The 15,480-nt window shown below is 42.1% G+C and overlaps 1 protein-coding gene across 4 annotated transcripts in view; it reads left to right on the plus strand.

The window, feature by feature from the left end:
- Positions 1 to 15,480, plus strand: part of LOC144798569 (vomeronasal type-2 receptor 26-like) — a 607,526-nt gene that overhangs the window by 482,074 nt on the left and 109,972 nt on the right. For 3 of the 4 annotated variants that reach the window (XM_078669515.1, XM_078669516.1, XM_078669519.1), the window contains one exon: positions 1,110 to 1,160. The gene's annotated coding sequence lies outside the window, so the exon portion shown is untranslated. Of the gene's footprint in view, positions 1 to 1,109; positions 1,161 to 7,782; positions 7,857 to 15,480 lie in introns of those variants that run through there. The other variant, XM_078669517.1, reaches the window with a different exon arrangement.

Genomic DNA, 15,480 nt, shown 5'->3' on the forward strand with positions numbered 1-15,480 from the left:
TTTACCCCTATAAACCCCACAACCCGCTCTTAAGAAAATAACACGATTACCATAATTATTTACCAATTAATTAATTATTAATAATTAACAACCAATTAATAATTCATTAATAATACCTTTCTTCCCACAATTAACACAATAAAATCTAAATTAAATATTACTAAATAAAAAATAATCATTAATTTATTATAATTAAATTACTTCCTACCCTATTCCTCTATAAACCCATAACCCGCTACAGAACTAAAAAACACAAAATTGTAATAAAAATAAATTTGATAACTACTAAAAATGTAACACATATATTAAACAACAAAAACAATCCTAATGCAATAAAAATAGATTGCATACATTTAAAATACATACTAAATTACAAACACTAATTACAAAATCAATATTTTAAACTACTATATTTTTGCAAATATATTAATGACTTCGATATTTTTAAAAACTTTATTTCTTACCTTAAAGTCGATATTCTTGACCACGATATTATTGCTGCCGATATTTCTGTGTCACAATATTTCCAACTCGATATTTGCGTAAGTCGAAATTTCCAACTCAATATTCTGTCTGCATAGCGGGCTCTTGTACCTTGCGGCTTGGTTAGTGGTTCCCAGTGCAGCCCCTGAGGTCTGCGAACACTGAGAATGGCCCGTATGTTGACCATGCACAGCAGGAGTAGGCTACTGGAAACTGTCGAATGTGATATATGATAAAAAAACACACACAAAAGATAAAAGTGAAGCAATGGTTAGCTTTTTTTTTAACATTTAAACATAGTTTAAACAGGTAAATAAGTATGCTTTTTAAAGGTAACAAGGAAAAATGCCTAGCACTTTGAGCTCCTTGTGTTGGTTATTCTACTTATCTCATTTTTTTGTAGGTTAAAAGTCCTCCGAAATTCACATTCAAACAATATCCCAAAAAAACTGGAATTTACAAGTGTCACCAGTTGTAAGGGGTAGTTGTCCAAAAAACACTCGAAGGGCTGATTTATTCCTTATTCTCCTTAGTTTATTGCAACAAAAAAAAGATTATGACAATACGGTATTGTAAACAGAAGGCAGTCCCAATTAGGAGCTTTATGATGTTGTCTTTCTTTACAGGGCCTAAGGAGTTCCTATCTGCGTATACCCTTGACAGAAACAGTAATGGAGGTAAGAACCTATCCTTTTGAGAATTTTGTTTCTTGTTGTGGAGTTAGTAAAGGGAGTACTTTGTTTTATTTCTTTTGGGAATGCGGTTAGATAGGAAGTGAGGGTGGGGGTTTTGAGGGAGAGGAGGATTAAGGCATAGAGGAATTTGCCTCCTCTTAACATCCTTAATTTGTAAAAGAAAGGTGAGGACTTCTCTGAAAAAAAGTCACATAAATCACCTTCAATCTTCTTAGACTAATATTAAAGTGTTCAGAAGGTCTACTTCATTAGGGGAGGTGACATATCTTGGTAATCCCCAGCCCTCCCTTCTACCCCTCTCCCAGATACTGCTCTCTGGCCCTTGATGGAGAGCCTTGCACGCACCTGGTGAAGTCACATCCCTCCATGGGCGTGGCCAGGTTAGCGCAGCGCTGGGCATACAGGAGACTCCTCTCCCTGGTTTTCGACTGCTGCCTCAGGTGTTGCTGCTTCGTCAGTCACTCTTTGGGGTGACTCCGCTTTAACCGGGGTTGACCAGTCTGGGATTTCGTTCTGCCTCGACTCTCTCGCTGCTGTCTCTCTGTATTCCTTCACTTCTTTCTCTCCCGCTCCACTTTCCACATGCTGCGCTTCCTCTTCAGCTTTACGGTGTCGCATAGAGATCATTGGCTCCCCCTTACGCCAGAATTCCGGGATGGACGAGGAGTATCGAGCTGGCTCCTTTCTCTGGACTGCTGGGATTATCGTGTAGGTGAAAACAAGATATGGTTAGGACCACAATTTCATACAATAAAGAAGAAAACACTAATAAACACAGCAAATGCAATGCTAAAGACCTTGTGATATTTATAGCAGTTAGTATGAACATCTAGAGTGACAACATAATCGATGAAAATGACATGCGGATGGCAATAATTAATACTGCATTCATAGTCGACCCTTTCATGATGATAAGGCTAATATGAGATTTCATTTTATCTGTAACATTATTTAAATTTCTAGTTACACCTTTCACATCAAGGGAGAGAATATAAGCATTGCATTTGTGTGAGTTACGGTTTGCGTACTAAGATATTTGCCCCATCAGCTTTCCAACTTAATTGTCTTTCTTCACCTCTTATTTATCAATTTTTTCAAAGTCTCTACCATCCACACTACCTTCACAGCACCCCTGTCCTTTTGCCCTTCTTACAGTATCCACACTCCCTATTTTTTTCCAAAACCCCATGGAACTAATTTATACAAGGACCCCTAAATGTCTTCCACACCTTCTCATCCCTTTAATTTACTAAGCTGTCCAGTACATGTACTTTTCTACTGGAGTTGTTTCCTGTCTGATCCCCTTCTTAAACACATCTTTTCCTCTGCCTTTTACACATTTTGCCCACTCTGCCCTTCCTATCTCTCAACCCATTTTCATCTCAAGAGCTTTTGAACATCCCATGTTCATGTTAAGCTCCCACTCTCTGTGTCTCTAAACACAACCTATTCGCTCACATTTGTTGAAATTCCGAAGAACGTCTTGCACAGAAAGAACCCCCATTCATATGTTATCTCCTAGGTTATCTGTAACCATGTGTCCTCTGTCTTTATTCTACTTCAGTCCTACATCAAATGTGGCACTATTGACCAGCTCACCATAACAGCAGCACATGCTGCCTTTAGCACCCCTGGTCAGCAGTTGATTCTCATCATACCTCTCCATTTGATGTTTCTCAGTCTATTAGTGTGCCTTAAGTGCACCACCTACTCTTCTGTCAACTGCTAAGGTCCGATACCAAAGGGGAAGATGGACGGAGCGTTTGAGCAAATCAAATACTCACCCCCAGTCAACTGATCTGGGTTTAATCCATCATCTCTCTTTAGCTCACTCCACCACCCCGGTTCAGACATGGCCATATGCAAATCAGTCTGACCCTGTGCTTCATGGGAACAGTCCAGCCCAAACTGCCAAGCCATGTCTTCCCTGGACCGGAAACAAGCATCCTGGGACCGGTTTCTGGCTGATCAGCCATCATCAGTCAGGCTAGCTTGAATCCAGTGGCAAAGTGAGCAAGGGACCCACATCTGGCAATACCGTGCCAACTTAGGGCGAACAAAGCGATACTAAAGGGGACGATGGACAGAGCGTTCGAGCAAATCAAACACTCACGCCCAGTTAACTGATCTGGGTTTAATCCATCATCATTCTTTAGCTCACTCCACCACCCCAGTTCAGACATGGCCATATGCAAATCAGTCTGACTCTGTGCCTCATGGGAACAGTCCAGTCCGAACTGCCAAGCCATGTCTTCCCTGGGCCAGAAACAAGCATCCTGGGACCGGGTTCTGGCTAATCATCCGTCATCAGCCAGGCTAGCTTGAATCCAGTGGCAAAGTGAGCAAGGGACCCACGTCTGAGCATACCCTGCCAACTTAAGGCGAACAAAGTGATACCAAAGGAGACGATGACCGGAGCGTTTGAGTAAATCAAACACTCACCCCCATTGAGCTGATCTGGGTTTAATCCATCATCATTCTTTAGCTCACTCCACCATCCCAGTTCAGACATGGCCATATGCAAATCAGTCTGACGCTGTGCCTCATGGGAACAGTCCAGCCCGAGCTGCCAAGCCATGTCTTCCCAGTACACTACATCCAGAGGGAAGATTATATCTCCTTTACCTTATTTATTTGATTTTTTGTGGAAAAACGCTTAATTAATTTTCCCACTTCCATCCTTCTACCCTCACCTTAAGTAAAACATCTCATACTACCCAAATACCTTGGGCCAATGGATGGGTATCTAGTACACCTAAAATAAATGTCCTATACTTTGCTGTTTCTTTTTCATTAAGTTCAATATTGGATCCTAAATTTAAGTACCCATTCTTACTTTGTCCTGTTGCTACTCCAATGAACATTGTTTATGTAAATTCAGGACCATTTTTATGGCCAAGTAACACAGTGCAGCCATTACCCCTGCTGGGCTGCTCTGTGTGAAAGAGAAAGGGCAGGATTGCACCACATTAAAGTCAATATGGCTCATTCCTGCCTTTTCTCCAGCGCTGGCACCCTTTTGTCTACCTAGTGTCAATGCAGGCACCATGGTGCAAGGGTACATTACACCAAATAGAGCAGCACACTTTACATGAACATATAACAAATAAGCAATCAGAACGCCAAAGTATTCCAAAGAAGAGCCGATGTTGTGTTCATTTTCAATTTGATCCTTTATTTTTCATTTTTTTTAATCTTTTGAAACCGCCAACGCGTTTCATCCATACACGGACTTCTTCAGGGCTTTAAAGTATGTATGTCCTGCGCTTTCCTGTAGTGTTCCCTATGTGTTAAAGCCAAATGGTTTTTTAGAATCAGATTATCAGGTCCCACTTTGAGATCCATTTCACTTCAGATTATGTTTCCTGTTCATTATATATCCAGATAGAGTATAATTCGGGCAGTCGGATCTTCCACAGCGAGGGGCAGCGCAACCATTTGGCTTTAACACATGGGGAAAAGATTTAAAAAAAAGAAAAATAAAGGATCAAATTGAAAATGAACACACCACCGGCTCTTCTTTGGAATACTTTGGCGTTCTGATTGCCTATTTGTTATATTTTCATGTAAATGTGCTGGGCTATTTGGTGTAATGTAATTTTGGGCAAGCCGGTTGTGTCACTGCTAGCTACCCATTCATTGGAGGTATAGGGGATTGTGCCTCAAGCCCGTTTGCACCGTTAGACTTTGACTAATAGGGATTCTAGGACGTGTGCGGGCATCAATGCTTTGATCCCCAAATTTTGGCTATTTACCATGGTGCAAGGGTGCCTGCATTGTATGGAGAATTGCTTTTGTGTACTAAGGGGCACCTTCCTGAACAAAATCAATCCACTGAGAGTGTTTCCTCTGTCTATGGGTGCTGCAGAAAGCAGCACACATAGGAATAGGAAAAAACAAGGAGAAAAAAAAGCATATTTCTCCTCGTTACGCCTCACCTGAGGTTTTTTCGGCACATTCCCATGTCTAGCACTTCTGGTAAATCTGGGAATGTGTAAATTCCATGGATGTTGCTTCGTAACACTCACACAACACCCATGGAATCATCTCTCTGGCGCAGAATAATGCAATGCAGCAATTCGCGCTGTGTTGCATTACTCAAGATTTATGAAGGCACTTAACCCCTCAGAAACATTGACCTTGTTGTTTCTGGCTTCAAAGCTTATTTCCAAGTCCAAGGGAAGCCCAAGGCCCTAGTCTAATATGCTGGTAATGTAACAGGTTCAGGCAAAATGACTCAATAACTTAGGGCAAATATTCAAGAAAAATGTTGCAAAAGACTGCAGCAATCACAGAACCCAATCATGTACTCTAGTAACTTGGACAAGCAGACAAGGGAAAATGTAGAATCAATGTGAGTCGGAAGAAGGTGTGGATCTGGTTTTCTAACTAGTGAAATTGCTAAATTCGTGGGCAGCACATCTGTGTTTCTGGTGCAGGACAGGTCCTCTTACCTGATCTATGCTATGAGCAGTCCTCCATACTGTTTGTTGGAATGCAAAAACCCCTTCATATGCAAGTTGCACATAGGCGGAATGGTAAGCCATAGCTGGCTATGAACCACATTTTGAAGTCTATTACACAACCTATGGCACAGCAGGACATAAGCAACAACGCTCTCTACATATCCACTTTGCCCTGGAATTTGGCAAAAACATATGAATTAATAAATATATTTAGGCATCAATTTATAGTTTGGCCAAAGCCCCCTCCACCCTATTTAGAATATATTGATGTTCATGCACTCTAACTAGGGTTGATGGGACACTTGCGGCTTCTTGGTGGATGTCCCTCATCTGCATCACTAAATCAGGCCATTTGTCCCTTTGATGCAGGCCATGTGAAACAAAGTTACTAGCATCTTTGCTTACCATTCACATGGTTTGATTCTTCAATACTGGAAATGTCAAATGTGAGTAGTCCTCCAACTACTCGTATGCCACTGCACAATAAATGTGACAATGGAGAGAATATGTGAAGGTTGGTCCCTCCTAAGTACTTGTGGGTGCTCCTGCAATTCATGTCCAAAAAAGTAGGAGGGTTCAGTCAACTAATGTGAGACAATGTTATGAGCAGATTCTACACCAAAACAATGAAGTGTCACTCCACCAAGTAACCTAAACTGCCCTCTTGGGTTTTTGGTCTTATGCTGGGGATTCAGAGTACATTATTAGCTTACTCCTGTGAGAAAGTGGATTATTAGTTGGAGTGGATGGCAGCCCTCTTCAAGTAATGACACTATTGCTTACAATGTCCACTTAACTCTCAATATTTTAACCCTGGGTTCAACCTGTGGTGTCTGTAGCACAAAGCAGACAGGTGCAACTACACACCAAAACAACAACATTTAGATTTAGGGAAATTTAAAAATGTTCCAACACCATATAACACAAAGCACCAACCATGGGTATCTGGTCAGGAGAAATATTTCCATTCTGGCCTAGTTTCCGGAAAGGAATTTGAAGATCATCAGCGAGGCAAGGCAGTACGCTGGGACCAAATTGAGCTCCATGAGCCACTGACATTTAGAAAGAAATTTAATTGTGAAAAAATATTATTTTGCACCTAAGGAAGGTCCCTCAAAAGGCAGATACATTTGGCGCCTTTGTCTGCTGAAGATTTCTTCCTTCAGACTAATAAACGTTTTTAGCAGTCAGGATCCCTTCAGTGGGGCAAAGCAGAAAGTTGAGTCCAACCTGCAGTGCGATGTCGGAGGCTGCAGAGTGGTAGTCTCTGAATCTTTTGGCAAAAATTCATGAAAAGGTTTCTAAGTCTCAGCTTTTAGGGTTTGGCAGGCGAAGTACACTCTGATGCTTATCCAAGGACTTAAGGATCACTGGGACATTACTTGGGGTCAAGCCACCAGCAGGGCCAAGGCAACTCTAGTTGGAACTGGTCAGCTGGGCCCTTTAGGAAGGCAAACTTGTTGAAGTTTTTGTGTCCCTGTAGATTAACAGGAGGCAGCAAACTAGACCTTGGAGTACACTCTTCTGTTATGAGTTCAGGTAAAAACAGGTCCAGTCCTTGGAGTTTCTTCGCACAATTTACAGAAGGTGCAGTCCTCTTCCTGAAGGCCAAAGGGTTCAGCAGGTGCAGTTTTTATTCTGTTTCACTCAGGCCCAGCTGTGCTCTAAAGTAAGTGTCAGGGGCTCCCACTTTTATAATTGACACCAGCTTGTGGGTGGGGGAAACTCCCAGGCAAATAGGGAACATTTTGCCAGAGGCAACCATAGCCACATTGACATAATTTCCTGTGGGTTTGGCCCTAAACAATCCCACAGTGCCCTGCTCTGCTAAAATCCAGCATAGCAAATGTATACTTCCCCTAAACCAAACTTTGGGTACACCGCTGAGCTGTGTCTAGGGAAATTAGGATCTCCCCCTTCACACCAGTTCTGAAGTAGGTCTTACCCCCACTAGGACTAGTGCAACACTGGCTAGTTGGACAATGGCAGGGGTAGGCCGAGGCGTAAGTTACATCTGCTTGTGACAGGGATGCCCCATTAAAGTTTGTACAGTTGGTGGCCACAAGCCCCAGGGCTTCCTCTCAAGAGGAGGTCATGTTTCCTCCCATCTAATGCCCTTCTGTTCTCTTTCCTTAGAGAAATTCTGAACTCCCAGCAGGCTGCTAGATGACAGCTGGGGGTTATATCTGGAAGAGTTACTAGAGCCTTTTAGGTAAGAAGATGCCAACTTTCTAAAAGGGGGATTTTTAAAATAGTAAGTTAAAATTTGACTATACCATCAGATTGGATTTTAAATTCCTATGAATTTGAATCCTTGAACATGTTTACAGCTAATTCCAAACTGAAGTTAAACATTGCAGGGTGATATAATGTACCTCCGTAATTTTCTATGGGAGTTATCCAGTCTTGCAACAATGAAAATCGACTTTGCAGATTTTTCACTGCCAGGACCTATATAACATAGGTACCCATGTCCTACTTTTTAAATAACATGCACCCTGCCCTCTGGGCATTTAGGGCCTACCTTTGTGGTGAGTTACACATATTAACAAACAAGGTTTAAGCCTAACCATAAGTTCACTTTGTGAGGCCAAATTTGCAGCTTTAAAACTACACACTGAGGCTGCAGGGGTTGGCCTGCATTTTCACTTTTGTGGTGGTACAATATGTGCTGCAGTCCACTAGTGACATTTAACCTATAGGCCCAGGGTAAACAGAGTGCCACATACTAAGGTCTTATAGTTAAATTAAATATGTTAATCGGGGATTAGCCAAATCCACATGGGGTCAGAGCACATACACGAGTCACTGGACTGCAGTGTCTCATTATTAAGAGTACATACACCAGCAATAAAATCTAGCAAAATGTTGGTGGGTGATCAAGCAAAAGCGGGGAACTTTCTCACAACTTCTTCTTCTAAAATTAGGCTCGCCATCTTCTGTGCCTTACGTCTGTTTTGAACAAGATCTCTTGTGGATGTCTATAGAGAGTCTGCTTTCCAGCAGACACAATGTAAGGATTGGCAAACAAGCCACCAAATCCATCTATATTTGAGTAAATGTGACAATGTGTTATAAGATTTTAACATTTTCTTAAGAGTTGATGTCCATGCATTTTTTAAATCTGTAATGAAAATTGTTATTGTGTGTTATATTGTTCTCTTTCCTTTAAGGCAGCAATGAATTAGTTAAAATCCTTCTGAATTTCTGACAGGGTTCTCACTGGTGTCAGTGTGTGCTCTCTCATATAGACTGGTCCATCTGAAGACTGCTCAGACCTTCCATGTACTTTTGTACATGGCTGATTGACCCTTCACATCCAGCCGCTTTGTGCAGGAATGTTTTTGTAATAGAAAAGCCAGTTCAATGATGTGTTTCATAGAGTGCACAAGACCACAGCCTCCAGTGTACAAGTTCTTTGAGGAGTTTCAGAGTTCAGGTAACCAGTGACACCGCTTCACTTCCCTACCCCCCTGAGGCAGCGGTGTGTTCTGTGCATTAAACATTCTTTTCTTCAACACTAATTTCCACCTGTGATCATGGTGCAATTACTGCAGAGCTCCTCCTGTCCCTCTCTGGGGGACTTCTCCTTACCTATAAAAGATTGCAGCGATTGAACAGGCACTCACAATGCTTTAGGGACTAGAGGGACCGCTGCTGAGAGCGTGCAGGAGGATTTTAGGAGCAGGGGACATTCAAGTAAAGTCTACCAGAGAGTGTGTCCCTATTTCAGGGGAACCCTGGTAGAAGGATACATCCATTTCCTTCAGGACTGAACCCACACTTGATATTTTAATGCCAGGCTTGTTTCTTCCCTGCAGACATGCACACACCGACACACTCAGTCAAGTCTTACCCATGCCTCACTGACTCTGGCTCTTGCTTCCATTGACTTGTGGCTCAGCTGTGGCTGGGAGCTGATCTGCTGCTGCCTGCTGGGTCACCACTGAGAGCCACAGAGCTGCTGGAACCAGCACTGAGGCTCGGCTTCTTATCACTTCAGAGTCCGGTGACTCCGGGTCTGAAGCAGATCCAATGACATGCCACATGTGGACAACAGATACATGTAGGGCTTCCACTGCCAGGTACCAAGAGCCTGCAGAAGATATATGCTAGATGCTGCAGTGTTATACATGGCAATACTGGTATTTGATTGATATGGGCTCTTAACTTTCACTGTGGCAGATAACCAAAGTGAACCACCACAGACTGTGGCAAGAACTGGACTATTATTAAATTATGTTGACTTCTCATAGCAGCTCTAACCTGTTGATGAATTCACTGAGACACAGGGTGAAAGGGGCTTGGGTCATACCCATGCCGTGTCTCTGCTTGTTATCATGTTTCTCATTTTCTCCTGTTTTCAATTATTAAACTCATAGATTCCCCATGTCCCTGAGACACTTTAGGATGGATACTGGTTCATGATGATGAATGATGATGGAGTGATGGTAAGTCACGATAGCAAGGAAGCCCCACTAACCACTAACATATAAAGCCAAGGATGCATTTTTCTGCCCCGAGTCATACTCACTTGGACAGCCCTCTCTCTCCATAAAGGAGGTGGTGTGGACATTAGACCACCAGGTCAGAAGGTCATTGTACACGGTGTCTCCTCATGCTATGAGACGAATGGCTAGGAGGACCTTCATCAGGGCTCTCTGCTTCCAGAGTCTCATTGTGTACCTGCTGTCCTGCTCTTCGATGCCAGGGTCAGTTGCCCTGGGCTTGAAGGATGGGTGCCATCTCCTGAGAATTGAAGCAAATGGATATTCAAAGGATGGAGATATCGTGATCGGTGGCATCTTCCCTGTGCATGATGAGGCGGTGCAAGGAGACATCACCTTTAGAGAGGAACCCGCGCCAGCCACATGTCAGATGTAAGCAGCTTACCTAGCTAATAATACTTGATGTTGTGATTTTAATTGTGTAAAAGCCAGAAACGTTATCCAGGCATTCATATTACCACAAGGAACAGTTGCAAATGTTATTCTAGAAATTGTGAAGGGATGCACTGAGTCCTTGTAAAGGTGCACTGACTGCGCATGTGTGCACTTTTATGACAAATATCGAAAATACAAATATTGTGTTGCCAGAATATTGGGGCATAAATATTAGGGAACAAAATATTGTTAACGTATGTTCACCCAAATAGGTGTAGATTTAGTATTTCTAACTCCACATCTACTTACTTTGAAAATATATATTGTCAAGATATATGCATGTGATGTTAAGTATAATACTTGCACTCATCCATATATTCTTACCTCCACAATATTTTCTACCTCAATATTTAACTATTTTAGTCCCTATTCTGGTGGAATATCTAAACCTGCATAAGCTGCCTGCAAAGGGACATATAGCGTGCATGGCATGGATTGTGCAGGTCTGGATAGAAGTCCACTTAAAGATTGTGCTGTGCACCGCAAAAGGCAGAGCCATTAGCTAGGCCAGTGCTTGTTGGTATTGGCGTGCAATTTCATACCTCCAAAAGCTTTGCCAAATAACAAGTCAGGACAGCCAGACACTACACGTTGAGCTGGATACAGAAGGGGAGTAGCAAACTGTATCACGAGAAAACGTCGCATCCACTTTGTATGCATGGGATTTTTAAAGCCTTTAATATTTCTGCATTATTTCCATATCAGCGACATTTAAGAGAATTGATACAGTGCTCTCAGAGCTTTTGGAATCGAAAACCAAATAGAGCTTAACATCCCTGGAAGACAGAAGCCTTGTATGATTTTAGAGGGCTGATGCTGCCAGGGGTCTTCGTATGGTCACGTTCACAGCAGTGGCTTTAGCCTCACAGTGGTGGCTGCAATCTTGTTTTTTTTGTTCGTTTGTTTAGATATAGCGTGATCTGGGCCTAGTGGAATTCGGGAGCTTCTACATGAGCACCAGGTTACATTACACAAGATCATATTGTTTTTGAGGCACGGGGAGATTGTAATGCGCCCAGAATCACAGGATGCTGAGCTGACGCCGGGACTTGAATCACGTTCGTCGGTTTCAAAGTCTGCCAGAGGTTGCAGGAGAAACAGACTGATGGTTCGACACATTTTGCCTTTAGAAAAATGTCCCCTAAATATGAATAATTGTATCCCTCTCTTACATGATCCGAGTCCTAGCACACGTTAGAGCTGACACATCAGTCATTAACACGAACTAGAAAGGTGCGGCGAGTCAAGGTGTGAAGTGCACAGGAGGGCATCAGCTGGGTGATGGACCCAGGAGGTAGATACGAATGAGCGGCCTCAGCAGCCTTGCCATTAGAGCGCCCAACTTCTCATCAGCACTTGGCAGGCACTTTGCTCATATGTATGTATTTTGCTTGTGCAGAGACTGATTGGGTGTGCGTGGACCATTTGCATGCACTGTCACATCAGAGGACGTTTGTTGGGGAGCAGGGGGATTATTAGGTACAGAGCTTATTTATTTTTTATTTTTTGGGGGGAGGGGGTTAATTTCTTAACCCCTTCCTTTAAATGAGGCCATTTTGAGACATAAACATAGGCCGTCCAATATTAAGTTTATGAAGTCTTATTACTGAATCATCCTGTGCGCGTGAGTGCCAACCCCTTTAGCACCTCCTGGAGTAAGCCGTGCCTGCTTGCTGCTGGCATCTCTGTAGAGTTAAATCTAAAAAAAGGATAATTATATAATGCAAATGGAGTGAAATGGTCTTAAGATGTGAAGCATTAAAGCTACGGTATCAACCAGGGATTTAACTGGATGAAAAAACTGGGGGGTCTCTCATGGGAGCATGGCCAATTTAGTTAAGGGCGTGGCTTAAAATCACGTAAGCTAAAAGTTTGTGCTTAGCATAGTGTGCCGCCCCACTGGTATTTTGTTGTTTCTGACATTGCATCCAGATATATGATACAACAAGTAACATCATAGAATATACAAGAATTCGAGAGGTGCACTCGTTGGTGTATATAGCAAAAAAAGTTCATAAAGTTTGTGAATCTTCTGTTTCTTCTTTATTAAATTCTTTTTTTTCCTTTCTTTTGAGATACAAAGGCACAGCCAACGCGTTTCATTCCCCTTCGTGCCGTGGGAATTTCGTCAGGGCTACAAACAGTTTCTTTTAAGTCCAATAATCCAAAGGAAGAATAGCACATTCACCATAGGCGTCGAACAATAATATAGCCAGGGATATAGATCTCAGATTCCTTCGATCTATGTACGGGTTTCCAGTACAACATACGGAGCAGTAAGCGGCGCGACAGACCCTATCATAGGTCCCGCATCTTACAATCTAAATTACTATGGCTAATTGAATGGACGCCATCTATCGCTAAATTCACTGATACTTCAAAGATTTGTTGCCGCGACGGACTTTCCCCCCCCTCTCGGGGATAGGGACAACCCTTTGTCTTCCTTTAAGATATTATTGCTTGATTCATATGGAGGAACGCGCTTGGATTTCTCTAAAATAAAACTACATAGATCGAAGGAATCTGAGATCTATATCCCTGGCTATATTATTGTTCGACACCTATGGTGAATGTGCTATTCTTCCTTTGGATTATTGGACTTAAAAGAAACTGTTTGTAGCCCTCACGAAATTCCCACGGCACGAAAGGGAATGAAACGCGTTGGCTGTGCCTTTGTATCTCAAAAGAAAGGGAAAAAAAGAATTTAATAAAGAAGAAACAGAAGATTCACAAACTTTATGAACTTTTTTTGCTATATACACCAATGAGTGCACCTCTCGAATTCTTGTATATTCTATGTATAACAGACGTCCCTGGCAGCGGATGTGGAGAGTTGTTGCACCACAATAATTTAAGAAACAGAGAAAGTTGATGTGCTAAACCGTAGTCTGCTGCTGTGTGCTTTTGGGTTTTGAACAAGTAACATCATACCTACAACAAGTCAGGATTATTGGCTTTGTCAATGGTTGTTAGTTGCATAAGATAAATAATCAGCAGCTGTGGCATATATATAATATTGAAAAAGCTTCCACATAAAGCCCTGGTGACACCACAACAATGTTGCTGCTCTCTTTAAAGGATTTCCCTTCCCCTATAACGCTCGAATAAACCGGACCTCCTAGGTCATGGCACTAAACAGAGCCCGATAGAGACCCGTTTTGAGGCCTCCTGAAAGAAACTTCTGATGTTCAGACCCGGTGGGACCCGGCCCACTTAAAGCCCTGGTGTCAACCGATACTGTCAGTAGCCACCAACTGCTAAACCCTAAAGGGAGAGTGAAAGAGATTCAACCTCAAATGTTTCCTCCAGAATCTGTACATCACAATCATAGTCACTGGAGGGATTTGTCTGGTCAACTCAGACCACATGTTTGTTAGCAACAAAAATAGGAGTATAGGTAATCAAAAGATTTTTGAGAGGTCGTCCCACCATTAACTTATCCAGGCATGCTTCATCATTTGAACCTCTCACACCGGGGTAGGAACCTTCCAGGAAACGCTTCACCTGCTCAAATTCACCTGGAATCAGCCGTTTGCAAGCCTAGGGGGATGGACAACAGCATGCTTTAAGTTAAGCGGTGCTAAGCCCCACGCACTTGACCACGTGATCTTGACTGAAATAACTTGTTTGAATAATATAACTGCTTTTGGAAGATACTTTGAAGCTGCCTTTGGCGCTTTGCAAGTAAGAAGCCTGTGGGCGCTACCTGTTTCTTTTTCCGGAATTTAAAAGAGATGTAAATAAAGATACCCAGCGGTTATCAAGAATTAATTAAAATGATTTATTATCAAAGCGCTCGCATGCATGGATGATTTAAAATAATTACACAGCTCCATACAGACCGCCTTACGTGGGGCTGTACTTTTAAAATGCAAGTTTATGTTTTATAGATTCAGAGGCCTCCAAAAAACGACTTTGCTCCACCATGGACTACATTGAAACAGAGAGATGGCTGTAGACTGTGCAATCAAGCAGGTCAGCACCCACAGTGCCTGCATGTGCCCTAAATTACTAGCCGGGCTGAGATGTCTTTTGAGAAAACCACTAGATGGAAAAGACATCTGCCCAAGGAGGCTGGCTGGCAATTACTGTGTGCTTGGACTCGAACAATTTGCTTTTAAAAATGTCTTTATCTAAGTACACGATGCAGGGGGAAATAGATGATGTCAATTTATGCAATAGTGCATTAATTTGGCTAATGTAGATGAATGTTTGAACTGGTAATCTCTCTAAATTAATGCTTTTAATACATTTAGCAACTTTAAATGATACAATGATTTATTAGTCCTCTTATTGTTGCACTTTATAGTTATTTTTAACTAAATGGGGAGAGGAGTTGGCCTAACGGCTATGGTGCTCGACCTCGGACCTGGGGATCTGGGTTCGAGTCTCGGTAACGACGCCAACAACTACTGTGATTCTGGGCAAATCACTCAATCTCCCCGTGCCTAAAATGAAAGTGTGTCCTCATGTAACGTAACTGGTGCTATGTAAAGCGCTTTGATGGTTCGGGTCTAGTTCGCGCTGTATAAAACTCTGCAAAAAAAATAATAAAAATAAATACCTGATACAGTTGCAGAATTGTAACTAACAGACGTTTGTAGATAGCGGTATGATATTTTGCTCATTATAAATTATCTATTTGTATGGCCATGTCCGTTTAAATTCAGTGATATTGTTTAAAATAGGCTCTTAGCTTCTGGCCATATGATAAAAGCTATTTAGCTGCCATAAGCTTTTCACTGAATGTATTGTAATGTTTGGTGTAGCAGTATTGCAACATTTTTATTTAACCATATGCAATAAAGATTCATTCATTGTCAGTACATGAACATATTGGGGAGCGGCTTAGAAATAGGCAGAGTTTACATAGAGGGTAGACATTGGTCAGAC

The sequence above is a fragment of the Lissotriton helveticus genome, chromosome 12 (assembly GCF_964261635.1).
Source record: "Lissotriton helveticus chromosome 12, aLisHel1.1, whole genome shotgun sequence".
NCBI lineage: Eukaryota > Metazoa > Chordata > Amphibia > Caudata > Salamandridae > Lissotriton > Lissotriton helveticus.